This window comes from Papaver somniferum, chromosome 6 (genome assembly GCF_003573695.1).
Source record: "Papaver somniferum cultivar HN1 chromosome 6, ASM357369v1, whole genome shotgun sequence".
Lineage (NCBI taxonomy): Eukaryota > Viridiplantae > Streptophyta > Magnoliopsida > Ranunculales > Papaveraceae > Papaver > Papaver somniferum.
Genome location: NC_039363.1, coordinates 76409513 through 76423831, shown reverse-complemented (window position 1 = coordinate 76423831; position 14319 = coordinate 76409513).

Genomic DNA, 14319 nt, shown 5'->3' with positions numbered 1-14319 from the left:
CTTGAGTTCTGAGACACGATTGTTGATGTGGATATATTCAGGAGTAGGCACTTTGGAATCAGTATTATCTCTGGTGAGAAGAGGGGAGTTTGAAGATTTTCTCTTTCTTTGAAAACTTTTTCTCTTCACAAACTTTTCTGAAAAATCAGTTGTCCATATAACATTATTATTTTTTCGATTGTAAGTAAAGATGATGTTATGTTTACAACCAAGAATTGGCCCATCACAACAATTCTCTTGATTGGGAAATGGATTTTTAACACCGACACACTGAGAAGCAGGTTTGATCACTTCTTTAGACATCCAAACAAGAATGTTACAAAGTTTTTGATTCCGTAATCAAAATCAACATCTCCTCTCAAGGTGACCTTTGTTTCCACAATAATAACAATTGGGAATGTTTTTAGTCGTTCTCAGATGACCAGTCTTTGAAGGTTGACAATCATTAGAAACTTTTGCTGCTGAAGGTAGATTTTCACTTTCAATATCGGCGACATTTTTATCTTGAAATGTGTCATAAGCATGTACAATATTGAACTTTCCAGTACTTGGAGCGTCTATTCCTTTATAGCCCAGACCACGTGTATCACGGTGTTCTTTACATGCTCCGATCATGATAGATAATTTTGTAGAGCTAGTATTAAATATTTTCAGATTCTCTTCCACTGATTTAACCTTGTTGAGAGCAGCAAAGAGATACTCTTTCAATGGTTTTTCTCTCTGTCATTGAAACATTTTTGTTGAGAGTCATATCTTGCTTCAGATTATGCAAGCCTTCCTTTCAACACGAAGAGATTTCGACGAAGATTTTCACATTCAGAATTTTTTGAACGTACATCTTGCTTACGATCTTCAAGAAGAGATTGTAGGATATTATATTGTAGTATTGCTCGGTTGAACCCACCACGCGTTGGTATGTCAAGCTTGGTTGTCATATTTTAGTGAACCAAAAATTATTTAAAGAGTCGCTTGATTATTTACTAAAGTCAACTTCGTATAGGTTAGCTAGAAAGTTATTAGGATATGAGACTTACAAGTATTACTCGAAGACTTGAAGAATGTGAAGAAGTAAAGAGCTACATCGACGACATCATCCTTCCTCTTAAGGTTAGTAATATTTTGACTTGAACCGTTTCATTCCTAACGTATCTTTTAAGTCGTGCTATATTTAAAACATAACTGCGAAGCTGTGAATGATTATACTCTAGTTAGACGTAGTATTAAGGAATTATGATACGAAGTATAACGCCTATCTTTTGAACTCCTTATATAAGACATCGACATATTCGTATGAATGCTATTGTGATTATGTATGGGTATGGGTGAAGATTTCGTCCTAGGAAACAATGTTCTACATTCGTTTAAAGGAATTAAAATTCATAAATTAGTTTTGTGAATCGAAAAGGAAATCGCTAGGCTTATTGGTATTGGCATTCATTGCAAAACTTTGGATTACCAATATGTGTGTTTAGTATAACCGCTCATAACTTGTTTATGTATCTTGGTAAAACTATTTGCAATGCCTGACTTACGTATCGGTATGACTTTTATTAGTGAAACCAATCTTGAGTAATCACCTGAGACGGTATGATCGATATTTGTAATTGGTGTGACCATTCCTAGTCATTGGGTAACTGATCCTAAAACTTGGTGGGACTAATCATAAGATGTTTAATCAATCCTTGTAGTAGGTTAACAAGTTTTAGTAATTGGTGTAACCGATCTTATAACTTGTGCAACCGATCACAAGTAATACCGTGAGATAGTGGTAATCGATCCTGGTACTTAGTTATCCATTTTATGGAAACTAGTGTAACGATCCTAGTAGCCACTTGAAGGTGGAACAGAACTTTGTGTTTGGTAGAACCGTTAAACCCACGAATGATGATTGAATGTTTTTGATCAATCACATAGTTCTTGGAAATCAGATGAACCAATTCTAAACTTGCTTGGAAGTGTGGAAAATCGGTTCCAAGATTGTAAATATGAAAACGGATTTACAAAGTAAAGATGTCGACATACTTTGAACATTTGCAGTAATTCTTATCGATTATTGTTCAAATATATTCCTTAATAACTAGAGGAGAATCCCGGATCGAAATAAATTTGGAATCTTTTAATTAAGGTTTTTAATTTTATATGCTTTTAATTTCCAGCAATTAAATGCATATCTTTAGAAAATTAAAATTGATAATGTGCATTTACTAATTGGAGATTTTCTACTAAGGTTTCGGTCAATATTTGGACAGAGCATTTCCAGGAATTATGAAAACCGATTTTGGCTTTATTGCATATCTTTGAGAATACTTGGTTTTGGAAATTCCTTGGTGTCCAAACTTCCTTGGTCTATAAATATTGAAGTTTGCATTTCAAGCAAACTAATCCTCAGAGCCAGCAAAACTACCTAGTTGTGTTTTTACTGGTGGAGCCGTCTATTCGGAGAGGAAAGTACCCTAATTAGGCGAAATATCTTACGACCGCTCGTTTTAAAGATTTCTTTGTGATTGATAAGATCTACGAGTACCGTTGGTGGGAAACTAGATAATTACAGTTTATTATTAGTTTTTGATTGATTTGATTGACTAACGGTTGTTGAACTTTGATTGCACCTAGTTTGTTTATGCTTGAGAATCTTCTTTTCTGATATAAGATTCACTCAAACTAGATCGAAGTGTCGATGGGGATCTTTAGACTGTTTGTAGATCTAAAGATATTTTGTGATAATCCATCGTTAACAGACTCCGTTCTGTGTGTGATTGGTCACAAGAGATTCAAGTTGTTTGTGTACAGGTGTTTATTGAAGATCTAAGAAGATTTGAAAACAAAGAAGATTTCTTATTTGAGTTCATAATCTTTGGTGTGCACAAAACTTGATCGGGTGGGGATCCAACTATAATCGATTTATCTTTTGATATATTGGATTGATTAGTTGCGTAGATCGGCATCAATACATTTCTTTGTGACTAATAGTATTGATTGCATAGTCTAAACAATTACTTTGGTAGTTGTTAAATAGATTTATCTAAGAACCCGACAAAGGATTTTATTGGTTAAACGGAAGAGAATTTTGTCAAACTCATATCACGTTGATTGAAAAGAGTTGTTACCGAAAAGATTTGTTGTTCCTTTACTGTTTGGAATACGAACTAAAGGAATTGTTCCAAGTGCATGACTTATTGCAAGTTGGAGGCGCAGGGATACTAAGGAAACTAGGTGAACTATAGGTTTAGTTTCTTAGTCTCAACTATACGAAGTTGGTTTAGATTTTATATAGCGGATTAATTCTGAGAGTATTCAATTATGTACAAGGTCCCGGGGTTTTTCTGCATTTGCGGTTTCCTCGTTAACAAAATCTTATTGTGCCTTTTACTTTTCTATTTTCGCAATTATAATTGATTTATTATAATTAGAAGTAAAATACACAAATGTTAATTCCTAAATAATTGATAGCAATCCTATAGTGTTTGGTTAAGTCTGAAACTATTATCAAGTAATCATACTTCGTTGTTGTGTTGTATCGATCTTGTATCCATAGTCAATCACGCAAGTTATCTTGTTGTCGTATTGTATGGATCTCGTATCCATAGACGATCACACGAAGTGTGAACCGATTCGTTGCATTATCTCGACTAATTCCATAGACAATCACTTTCGGAGAAAGGACTTTATAGGTGGAAAAGTTTTAGATTGAGGTAAATTTTGGTACCCTCGTCTTTTCAATTGGTATCAGAGCGGGAAAACACGAAAATATCTAACAATCTATGTTTGGTGTGATCCAACCTATAAGAAATGAATCTTATGTATGATTCAGTTAACGTACCACCAAGATTTAATGGGATGAATTACCCATTTTGGAAATCTTTTATGAAAACTTTTCTTCAATCCCGAGATTTTAGTACTTGGTTGTTAATCGAAGACGGATATGAAAGACCAAGAGTAGAATATCCAGAAGCAGAGTTTAAACGCTTAGCATTCTACAGTTATGAAGAAAGAGCTCTTGCAAAGCAGAACTCTGATGGTATAAATGCCATCATACACGCAGTAAGTGTTGATCTTCTTCATCATGTTATGTCATGTGAAACTTCTAAGGAGGCGTGGGATACTCTTGAGACTGTATTCGAAGGAAATGATTCCGGAAAAAAAAAAACGCGACTTCTGTCTCTTTCTTCTGAATGGGAATACCTTAAAATGGATGATAACGATGCATTTGAGGAGTTTAACTCCAAACTTTATGAGATTGTCAATGCTTCTTTCTTACTTGGAAAGATTATACCTGAAAAGGAAATAGTATGCAAAATACTCATATCATTACCATCCAAATACGAGTCTAAGAAACATACCATAATAGAAGGAAATGATCTTTTTATACTTTCTCGAAGCTCTCTTGTAGGAAAGTTAAAGATATTTGATAGAGAAATTCTGCTGAAGAATCAAACTGAGAAACGCGGTCAAGATGACAAGGTACTTGTTGAAAAGGAGCTTGACTCAACAATTGTGCTTCTAGCGCAACGAATTAATGACATCTTATCTAATGATAAATATGATCCTGATACATTATCTTTTTGTCATAAAAAAGGTAGTGAATCCAATGCTTCAAGTGTCGTAGTTTCGGACATATGGCAAAACACTGTTCAAGAAGAAATGCTCAGAAACACAATAGGGCTTAAGTCTCTATTCTATATGATATCCCTGAGGATAAACCCTATGAAGGAATATCTAGGTGTAATGCACTTTTTGCTAATTCTAACAGTAATAAATCTTATGAGTCTAATCAACTCCTGACAGACTGTTTAGAAAAACTTGAATGGGGATTAAGGAAAACAAAAAATTAAGTCTAGAATTTAAAAATCTTATGATACCCCTGTCAGATAAAACTCAGGATGTGAAATTTGAGCAAACGAAATTGGTCAACAAATCAAAGATTTCAGAAGATAATTCTGATAATATGACAAGTTCTTTATATAGTCATACTGCAATGCTCCATGAGAATTCCCAACAAAACAAATTCATCATAGCTCTTCGCAAGGGAATACAGATGTCGAAGGGGGAAGAGTTTATTAGAACTCAAAAGGGAGCGGTAGACTCTTGCAATAACAAGAGAAAGAAATAACACAAGGAAACACAATCTATTGTGTTTATAAATCATCCCAAGGATGTATTTGTTGGCTCTGATGAGATTAATCCTCACCACAACACATGATAATTATGTTGAAATATACATCCTCACTTGTTGCCCAAAATTTTGTTTGTGAGGAGGCATAAAACTGGGCAGAATGTACAAAACCGTGCATCAGGTAACAATAATCGGTATCTTTTACATTTGGGTTAAATATATTCGGTTTCCATAAATCAAATTATATCACCCTTTGATTTTATCCTATCATATATTTATATATATTATTCTTTTCTGGAAGAAGACATCTTGCATCAATGGAGAAATCAGTAAAAGAAGGATCATCTCTTGATAATTTAGCACTCTGTGCATCAGTCATAACTGAAACTCAAGATGTCTCACAACCTGATGATCTTCGAGATTCTATGAGAAGACAGATTCTTACTGTTATAAGTTGTATTAGACATCATGAGATAATGATAAAGGATTCAAAATAAGTACTAGCCGATCCTCATTCTCAACTACTTGAGATGATCAAAACCTCTACTGGAAAGAAAGTGCTCAGAAGAATTTGAATCCAGTATTCGAAAGCGAGCTTCACAAGACTCGCAAAACTCGCAATTGTATAAGGTCTATTTTGAATAGAGCTATCTATTATTTATGAATAAAATTATTAATTTATAATTTTTTGTGTGATAGTTTTCAATTACATAGCCTGCGCTTGAATGCTTTATATTATTGCTATGTATTTATGGGATGTTTGATTTCGGTTTTCATAATCTAAATATTCGATCTCATATTGTGTGTGAACCCTTATGGTTTGGGTGACTTTTTGATTTAGCGGGATTGAGTTCTAGCCCACGTTGGTAGGCTTTATCAAAGTATCATAAGGGGTTCCGATTGAAACTCATGTGTGAAAAAGTCACAATATTTTGAATCTTTTTTGGTTTAGCATAAAAGCATATGTGTTTCGGGTTTTCAACTTTTGCATCGCATTAGTTAAAACCGATTTTCAACCTTTCTCTGGTAAAGGTTGCCTTTTGTTGTTGTTCTTTTGTCTTGCGAGAAGATGGCAACACAACGGGGGAGAGTTCTATGTGAACTTGCACTTAATGATACATATTTCTGGGGTGAAGAGGATGCGGAGCTTGAGGTAACGAAATTGTTAGTTAATCGTTTTCCTGTTTAAGAAAAGCCTGATTGTATTGCATATATTTTTCTTTTGCTTAACAAAATTTTTGTACAATTGATGTTTATTCTATTATTTTTGTATGGATGTGTGTGTAATTCAATTGTTTTCGGTTGAGAAAAACTATTGTTATCTTGCTTTATTGTTTGGTATCAATTGTTTAGGCTTAACGAAATTTCGGTGCAATTGCGGTGCTTTAATGTCTATGTTTGTTTCAATTGCTTCCAGTTAAGATAAATAATTATGCAAGTTGATTTATTTGGTTTGTATGAATTGTTTATGTCTTAACAAAAAAAAATCGGGATCATTTGTTTAGTCCAATTCGATTCCGGATAAGAGAAACTAAGTCAATTATGATCTTAGTTACACTTATCAAAGTGGAGGATTCAGTTATTCAAGTCTAATCGAATGCCTTAACAAGAAGTACTAGGTAACTAACCTAGTACTTGTCTTGTTTAAAGTGAAATGTTTCGAATAATTAGAACCTGGTGAGAAAAATAAAGTTAATTCTGCTCTTTATTTTGGTCTTATCAAACAAGCGATTGTATTTGTACGATCGGTTTAGCAAAAGAACTAAGGTGCTTAGTGAATTTTTAATTTGCTAAACTATTAGGGAAAATTGCTTCCTTGATAACATATCAAAATAAAATTACTCTGTAATTTCGGTTCTGATATTGGTTATCTAAAATGGTATGTGAAACCTTCGTGCTTAACTCTTATAGGTTATGCAAGTCTTTTAGATTTGTAAGATCCTTTTGGTTTGTCCTTTATTTGCTCGTACCTTTGTCATTTTGTGACTAAAAGATGGAGAAATATATGGAGTAAACAAGTGATGTGATTCACTAAGAAAAGGACAATGGTGTTAAAACGTTATATCTAACGACAAAGTAAAGCACTGACTAAGGGGAAGAAACATATCATATAATGATTTGTATTTATATGGACTACAAGAGGAAATAATTGCGGATTGAAAATCTACTTATCTCACCTTTAGGGGGAGTATTAGCTTTGTTATTATGATGTCAACAGCGGTATTTGTGGATTAAATATATGCAGGTTATTGTGTCGTTGAAACTTGGAATCAAGCGTATGTATAATGAATTCTTGTAATTTGTTTATCCATATGATGTAAGACTTTTGTCACTAAAATTGACAAAGGAGGAGATTGTTAGAGCATTGCTCGGTTGAACCCACCAAGCGTTGGTATGTCAAGTATCGTACTTCAGTGAACCAAAACTCATTTCTAGAGTCGCTTGATTATTTATTAGAGTCAACTTCGTATAGGTTAGCTAGAAAGTTATTAGGATATGAGACTTACAAGTATTACTCGAAGACTTGAAGAATATGAAAAAGTAAAGAGCTACATCGATGACATCATCCTTCCTATCGAGGTTAGTAATATTTTGAAAACATAACTGTTTCATTCCTAACGTATCTTTCAACTCGTGCTATATTGAAAACATAACTGCGAAGCTGTGAATGATTATACTCTAGTTAGATGTAGTATTGAGGAATTATAATACGAAGTATAACGCCTATGTTTTGAACTTCGTATATAAGACATCGACATAATCGTATGAATGCTATTGTGATTATGTATGGGTATGGGTGAAATTTCGTCCTAGGAAACAATGTTTTAAATTCGTTTAATGGAAGTAAAATTCATAAACTTGTTTTGTGAATCGAAAGAGAAATCTCTAGGCTTATTGGTATTGGTATTCATTGGAATTCTTTGGATTAACAATATGTGTGTTTAGTATAACCGCTCATAACTTGTTTATGTATCTTGGTAAAACTATTCACAATGCCTGATTTATGTATCATTATGACTTTTATTAGTGAAACCAATCTTGAGTAATCACCTGGGATGGTATGATCGATATTTGTAATTGTTGTGACCATTCCTAGTCATTGGGTAACCGATCCTAGAACTTGGTGGGACTAATCACAAGATATGTAACTGATCCTTGTAGTAGGTTAACAAGTTTTAGTAATTGGTGTAACCGATCCTATAACTTGTGCAACCGATCACAAGTAATACCATGAGATAGTGGTAACATATCCTGGTACTTAGTTAACCATTTTAAGGAAATTAGTGTTACCGATCCTAGTAGCCACTTGGAGGTAGAACTGAAATTTGTGTTTGGTAGAACCGAACTTTGTGTTTGGTATAACCGTTAAACCCATGAATGGTGATTGAATGTTTTTGATCAATCACATCGTTCTCGGAAATCAGATGAACCAATTCTAAACTTGCTTGGAAGTGTGGAAAATCGGTTCAAAGATTGTAAATATGAAAAAGTATTTACAAAGTAAAGATGTCGACATACTTTGAACGTGTGCAGTAATTCTTATCTATTATTGTTCAATCATATTCCTTAATAACTAAAGAAGAATCCCAAATCGAAATAAATTGAGAATCCTTTAATTAAGGTTTTTAATATTACATGATTTTAATTTCCAACAATTAAATACATATCTTTAGAAAATAAAAATTGTTAATGTGGATTTACTAATTGGAGATTTTCTACTGAGATTTCGGTCAATATTTGGACAGATCATTTCCAGGAATCATGAAAACCGATTTTGGATTTATCGCATATCTTTGAGAATATTCGGTTTTGGAAATTCCTTGGTGCCAGACTTCCTTGGTCTATAAATATTGAAGTTTTCATTTCGATAAAACTAATCCTCAGAGCCAGCAAAACTACCTAGTTGTGTTGTTACTGGTGGAGTCGTCTTTTCGGAGAGGAAAGTACCCTAATTAGGCGAAATCTCTTACGACCGCTCGTTTAAAGACTTATTTGGTATTGAGAAGCTCTACGAGTACCGTTGGTGGGAAACTAGATAATTACAGTTTATAATTAGTTTTTAATTGATTTGATTGACTAACGGTTGTTGAACTTTGATTGCACCTAGTTTGTTAATGCTTGAGAATATTCTCTTCTGATGTAAGATTCACTCAAACCAGATCGAAGTATCGACGGGGATCTTTAGACTGTTTATGGATCTAAAGACGTCTTGTGATACTCCATCGTTAACAGACTCCGTTCTGTGTGTGATTGATCACAAGAGATTCAAGTTGTTTGTGTTCAGGTGTTTATTAAAGACCTAAGAAGATTTTAAGACAAAGAAGATTTCTTATTTGAGTTCATAATCTTTGGTGTGCACAAAACTTGATCAGCTGGGGATCCAACTATAATCGATTTATCTTTTGATATATTGGATTGATTAGTTGCGTAGATCGGCATCAATACATTTCTTTGTGACTAATAGTATTGATTGCATAGTCTAAACAATTACTTTGGTAGTTGTTAAATAGATTGATCTAAGAACCAAACAAAGGATTTTATTGGTTAAACGGAAGAGCCTTTTGTCAAACTCATATCACGTTGATTGAAAATAGTTGTTACCGAAAAGATTTGTTGTTCCTTTACTGTTTGGAATACGAACTAAAGGAATTGTTCCAAGTGCATGACTTATTGCAAGTTGGAGGCGCAGGGATACTGAGGAAACTAGGTGAACTATAGGTTTAGTTGCTTAGTCTCAACTATACAAAGTTGATTTATATTTTTCATAGCGGATTAATTCTGAGAGTATTCAATTCTGTACAAGGTCCCTGGTTTTTCTGCATTTGCGGTTTCCTTGTTAACAAAAACTTGTTGTGTCTTTTACTTTTTTATTTCCGTAATTATAATTAGAAGTAAAATACACAAACGTTAATTCCTAATTACTTGATAGGAATCCTATAGTGTTTGGTTAAGTCTGAACCTATTATCAAGTAATCATACTTCGTTGTTTTATTGTCTTGATCTTATATCCATAGTCAATCACGCAAGTTATCTTGTTGTCGTATTGTCTCGATCTCGTATCCATAGACGATCACACGAAGTGTGAACCGATTCGTTGCATTGTCTTGACTCAGTCCATATACAATCACTTTCGGACAAACGACTTATAGGTGTAAAAGTTTTAGATTGGGGTATATTTGGGTACCCTCGTCTTTTCTGTATCTCTTAAAGAGTTTTCTCATTTTACTGTTTTCTAAATAGAGATGAGTCAGAAACTCAGCCAAACAAGATGTTTACTTTTTTTTTGTTTATGAGATGGTCAAAAAGCTTGATGTACTGTGAGACTTCCTCATCAACATCTTGTCCCTCTTCTGAATCACTTTCATCAAAAAGATCATCCAACTGTTCATCTAGGCGCGCTTCCCAGTCATACACAGTTTTAGACGACGGAAGAGATTTCACAGGAGAAACAAGACTTTGGACCAAGTCAGAATGTTTATGAACTGGTGGTGCATTGTCAGAGATATCACTATTGTCCATAGAGTCAGATTGCTACAAACACAGACTTATGAGGTTTTAAACGTGCCTGCACTGATACCAATTGAAAAAGCGGGGGTCTAACAACCACACCCAATATTTCGTTTCGGTAATACGTATGGACTAACTCCAATATACTTTCAAGATAATCAACTAGACAGTCAGATTCAATCTTTGGAAAAGTATATCAAAGAGTTATATCTTTGTTTCTTAACTTAATCAGCAAATCGAAAAGATATAAATCCATGAGCCTGATTAATATAAGAAAAAACTTGGACGGTATCAAAAACCAATATCCAAGTGTCAATCAATTCAATCAACAACCCAAAGGCCGGATTCAAGAACTGATTGAACTTAACACACAACACGTGATATTTCTATTATATAACAAAATATAATGCGGAAAAGAAACAAGACAGACACCAGAAATTTTCTTAACGAGGAAACCGCAAATGCAGAAAAACCCCGGGACCTAGTCAAGCTTTGAATACCACACTGTATTAAGCCGCTATAGACACTAGCCTACTACAAGTTAACTTCGGACTGGAATGTAGTTGAGCCCTCACCAATCTCACACTGATCAAGGTACAGTTGCGCTCCTCACGTCTCTGAATCCTAGCATGACTCTACACACTTGATTCCCTTAGATGATCTCACCCACAACTAAGAGTTGCTACGATCCAAAGTCGATGACTTGATAAACAAATCTGTCTCACACAAAAAAATCTATTGAAATAAATAAATCTGTCTCCCATAGAAATACCTACGAGTTTTGTTCCATCTTTTGATAAATCAAGGTGCACAAGAACCAATTGATATACTGGACTTATACTCCCGAAGAACAGCCTAGTAATATCAATCACCTCACAATAATCTTAATTGTATGGAAGCGAAACAAGATATTGTGGAATCAAAAATGATGAGACGAAGATGTTTGTGACTTCTTTTTATCTTACCTATCGGAGATAAATCTCGAGCAAATCTTAGAGAAGATAGTACTCAATCACGATAGTATAAAGTAAGATCAGAATACGCAACTACAGATAAAATAGTTGGGTTTGGATTCACAATCCCAATGAAGTCTTCAACTCGTTAACTTATGAGGGTTTTAGGAAAAATCTAGGTTGAAGGAGAATTGACTCTAGTCATAACTAGTAACACACAACAGGTGCGGGGATTAGGTTTCCCAGTTGCTAGAGTTCTCCCTTATATAGTCTTCAAATCAGGGTTTGATAGCCTTGGAACAAAGCAATCAATATTCACTTTTAGATGAATACCTGAGTAGATTGAAGCTAATATCTTTCAACAGTTATATCGAACTTAGCTTGTTAAGCACAAATGGAATGTACCTTCATTTAGATATGGGTAACCGTACCTAAATGTGTACACCAAGTTGGCTCAACAATAGTTAACCGAAATTAGCCATATGAACACTTTCATATCAACCTTATTCATCTTAACCACAACTAGTTCAAATGAGTCAAATGAAACTAGTTATAGAGTTGTCCAATTGTTTACATTGTCATAGAAGTATACAAGACACAATTGAAGCGCAATTTTTTTGATTCTCTCGAATCAATTCATGAACATTATACCCACGGTTTGCAAAAGATTGCATTCCTTTTTTTATAAGTATTAGTTCATGACATAACCGATTCTAGAACATAACCCACTCAAGTATGCAGACGGGTACGCATACCTAAGTAGCCGAACTTGGACTGCGTTATCCAGTATGCAAACGGGTACGCATACTGTTGTACACTTCCAAATTTCAGTTGAAACCAGCACGAGTACATGTATGCATACTCTAGTACTCAGGACTTCAACTGACTTCTCCAGTACCTGTACAGGTACGCATATTCTAGCTCCTGGATTTTACCTGACCAACCAGTACGCACACGGGTATGCATACTAAGTTCCAGTCTTGGATTAACACATATGCAAGTACGCATATTGTGCTTATAATACAATCATGGTTAAGTTTTCTAAACTCCCATTTCAATCATTAAAACATTTTTACAAGATGATAATATCTGGCTCACACAAACTATTAGATTCAAAGCAATTTTCACGTGATCGAATGATCAATACGAAACATTCCGAGTCTACATCAAATGACTGTCTCACACAAATCATATAAGATGTTACCAGGAGATTTTCACATGATCATATTTTGACTTTCTTCAAGAATATAAGATGAACTTGGTTAAAGCGAAAGCTTACCAACACATATTTCGAAAAATATGTAAGCGGGTTAAACTCAGCTCGAAATATCAAATGTGTATAAAATGAAGTCTATATAGCTATACGACTTTTGTCTCAAATAGGAGATAGAGTAGAAATAGACTTCTGGGTGATAGATGAGTTTCAGTCTCCACATACCTTTTGTTGATGAAGTTCCACAAGATCCCCTTAGTAGTTCTTCGTCTTCAATTGATGAACATCGTGAAGTCTAAAGCTCAACTCCACATTATATCCTAGTCCGAAACATAGTTATAAGTAGACTAGAAATCAAGAATTGTAGTTTTGATCACTAAACTTGACAAACAATCTTGAGATAGCAACGCTTGCGAGTTTGACCGAGCAGTGCTCTAACAAAAACGGTAACCAACTCATTCTTCCAAAAGAAATAAGGTGATATTTGTCAACATATCCATGCAGAATGCGGACCATTCAAGCGATTTATGCCTCTGGTGGATGATTTTAAGTGTTGAATTATTTATTGATCACAAAAAATAACTCATTTTTGAAACAATTCTAGCACATATTATATAATTTAAGGACTCACCAACCTTGTCAATGTTATATATTTACATCAAAAGGACTTGATGAATATTGCATGTTTAATAGGATTTGTGCAGAACATCCCCACCCCATGGACTCGCAGAGGATACCATCAAAGGTTACAGGTGGTGTCTAAGGATAAGTTATGCGTAACAACCTTCCTATAAATTCTTGGGGGATATGCAATATTACTCGCATATTCACTTATTCATTTTAGAATCCACAATTAGTTAATCTTTTCTGCGTACCAGCTGGTAACTGGATATAATCCTGGCATTTATATTCTTACGCATTTTTGGTTGTGTTATATATGTGCCATTACGACTCCACATCGTATTATAGTTGGTAATCATAACAATTAAGTAGTTACGTTGGATATGAATTCCAAAAAATTATCCTCATTTGAAACCTTTAACAAGTAATCTCTGATTCGCTATATTTACATATCTTCATTTCAATGAGACAGTCTTCCAGTTGCTAGGGGGAGATAAGAGAGGAATTTCCTAAGAGAACGACCGGATTTTTCATGGTGTGTTACCACTCAGTCTCATATTGATTCTCGTACTCTACAAATGTAAATGTGAAGTGAAAAGAATTATCGATTTCAGAAAGTGCACTGACATTGGCAACGTGAAAAGATCACACATACCAGCTGAAAATGTGCCTGCAAGGTTAGAAATCCTCGGTATGGGGTACACCATAAACTAAGGTGTTTCAACTACACTTGGTGGAAGTGTATTTAAGGTCGTGGATCCATAAAGGAATATGGAGAGACCACCAGGTTCGATCAATGCTCACATAGAAACGAAGTAGATGAGTAAGGCACAACCTAATTTGCATCATTAATGAAATCATCTCATTTGATTGTCTCATTTGAATCAATATTGGAGGACGCTTCGAAGTTT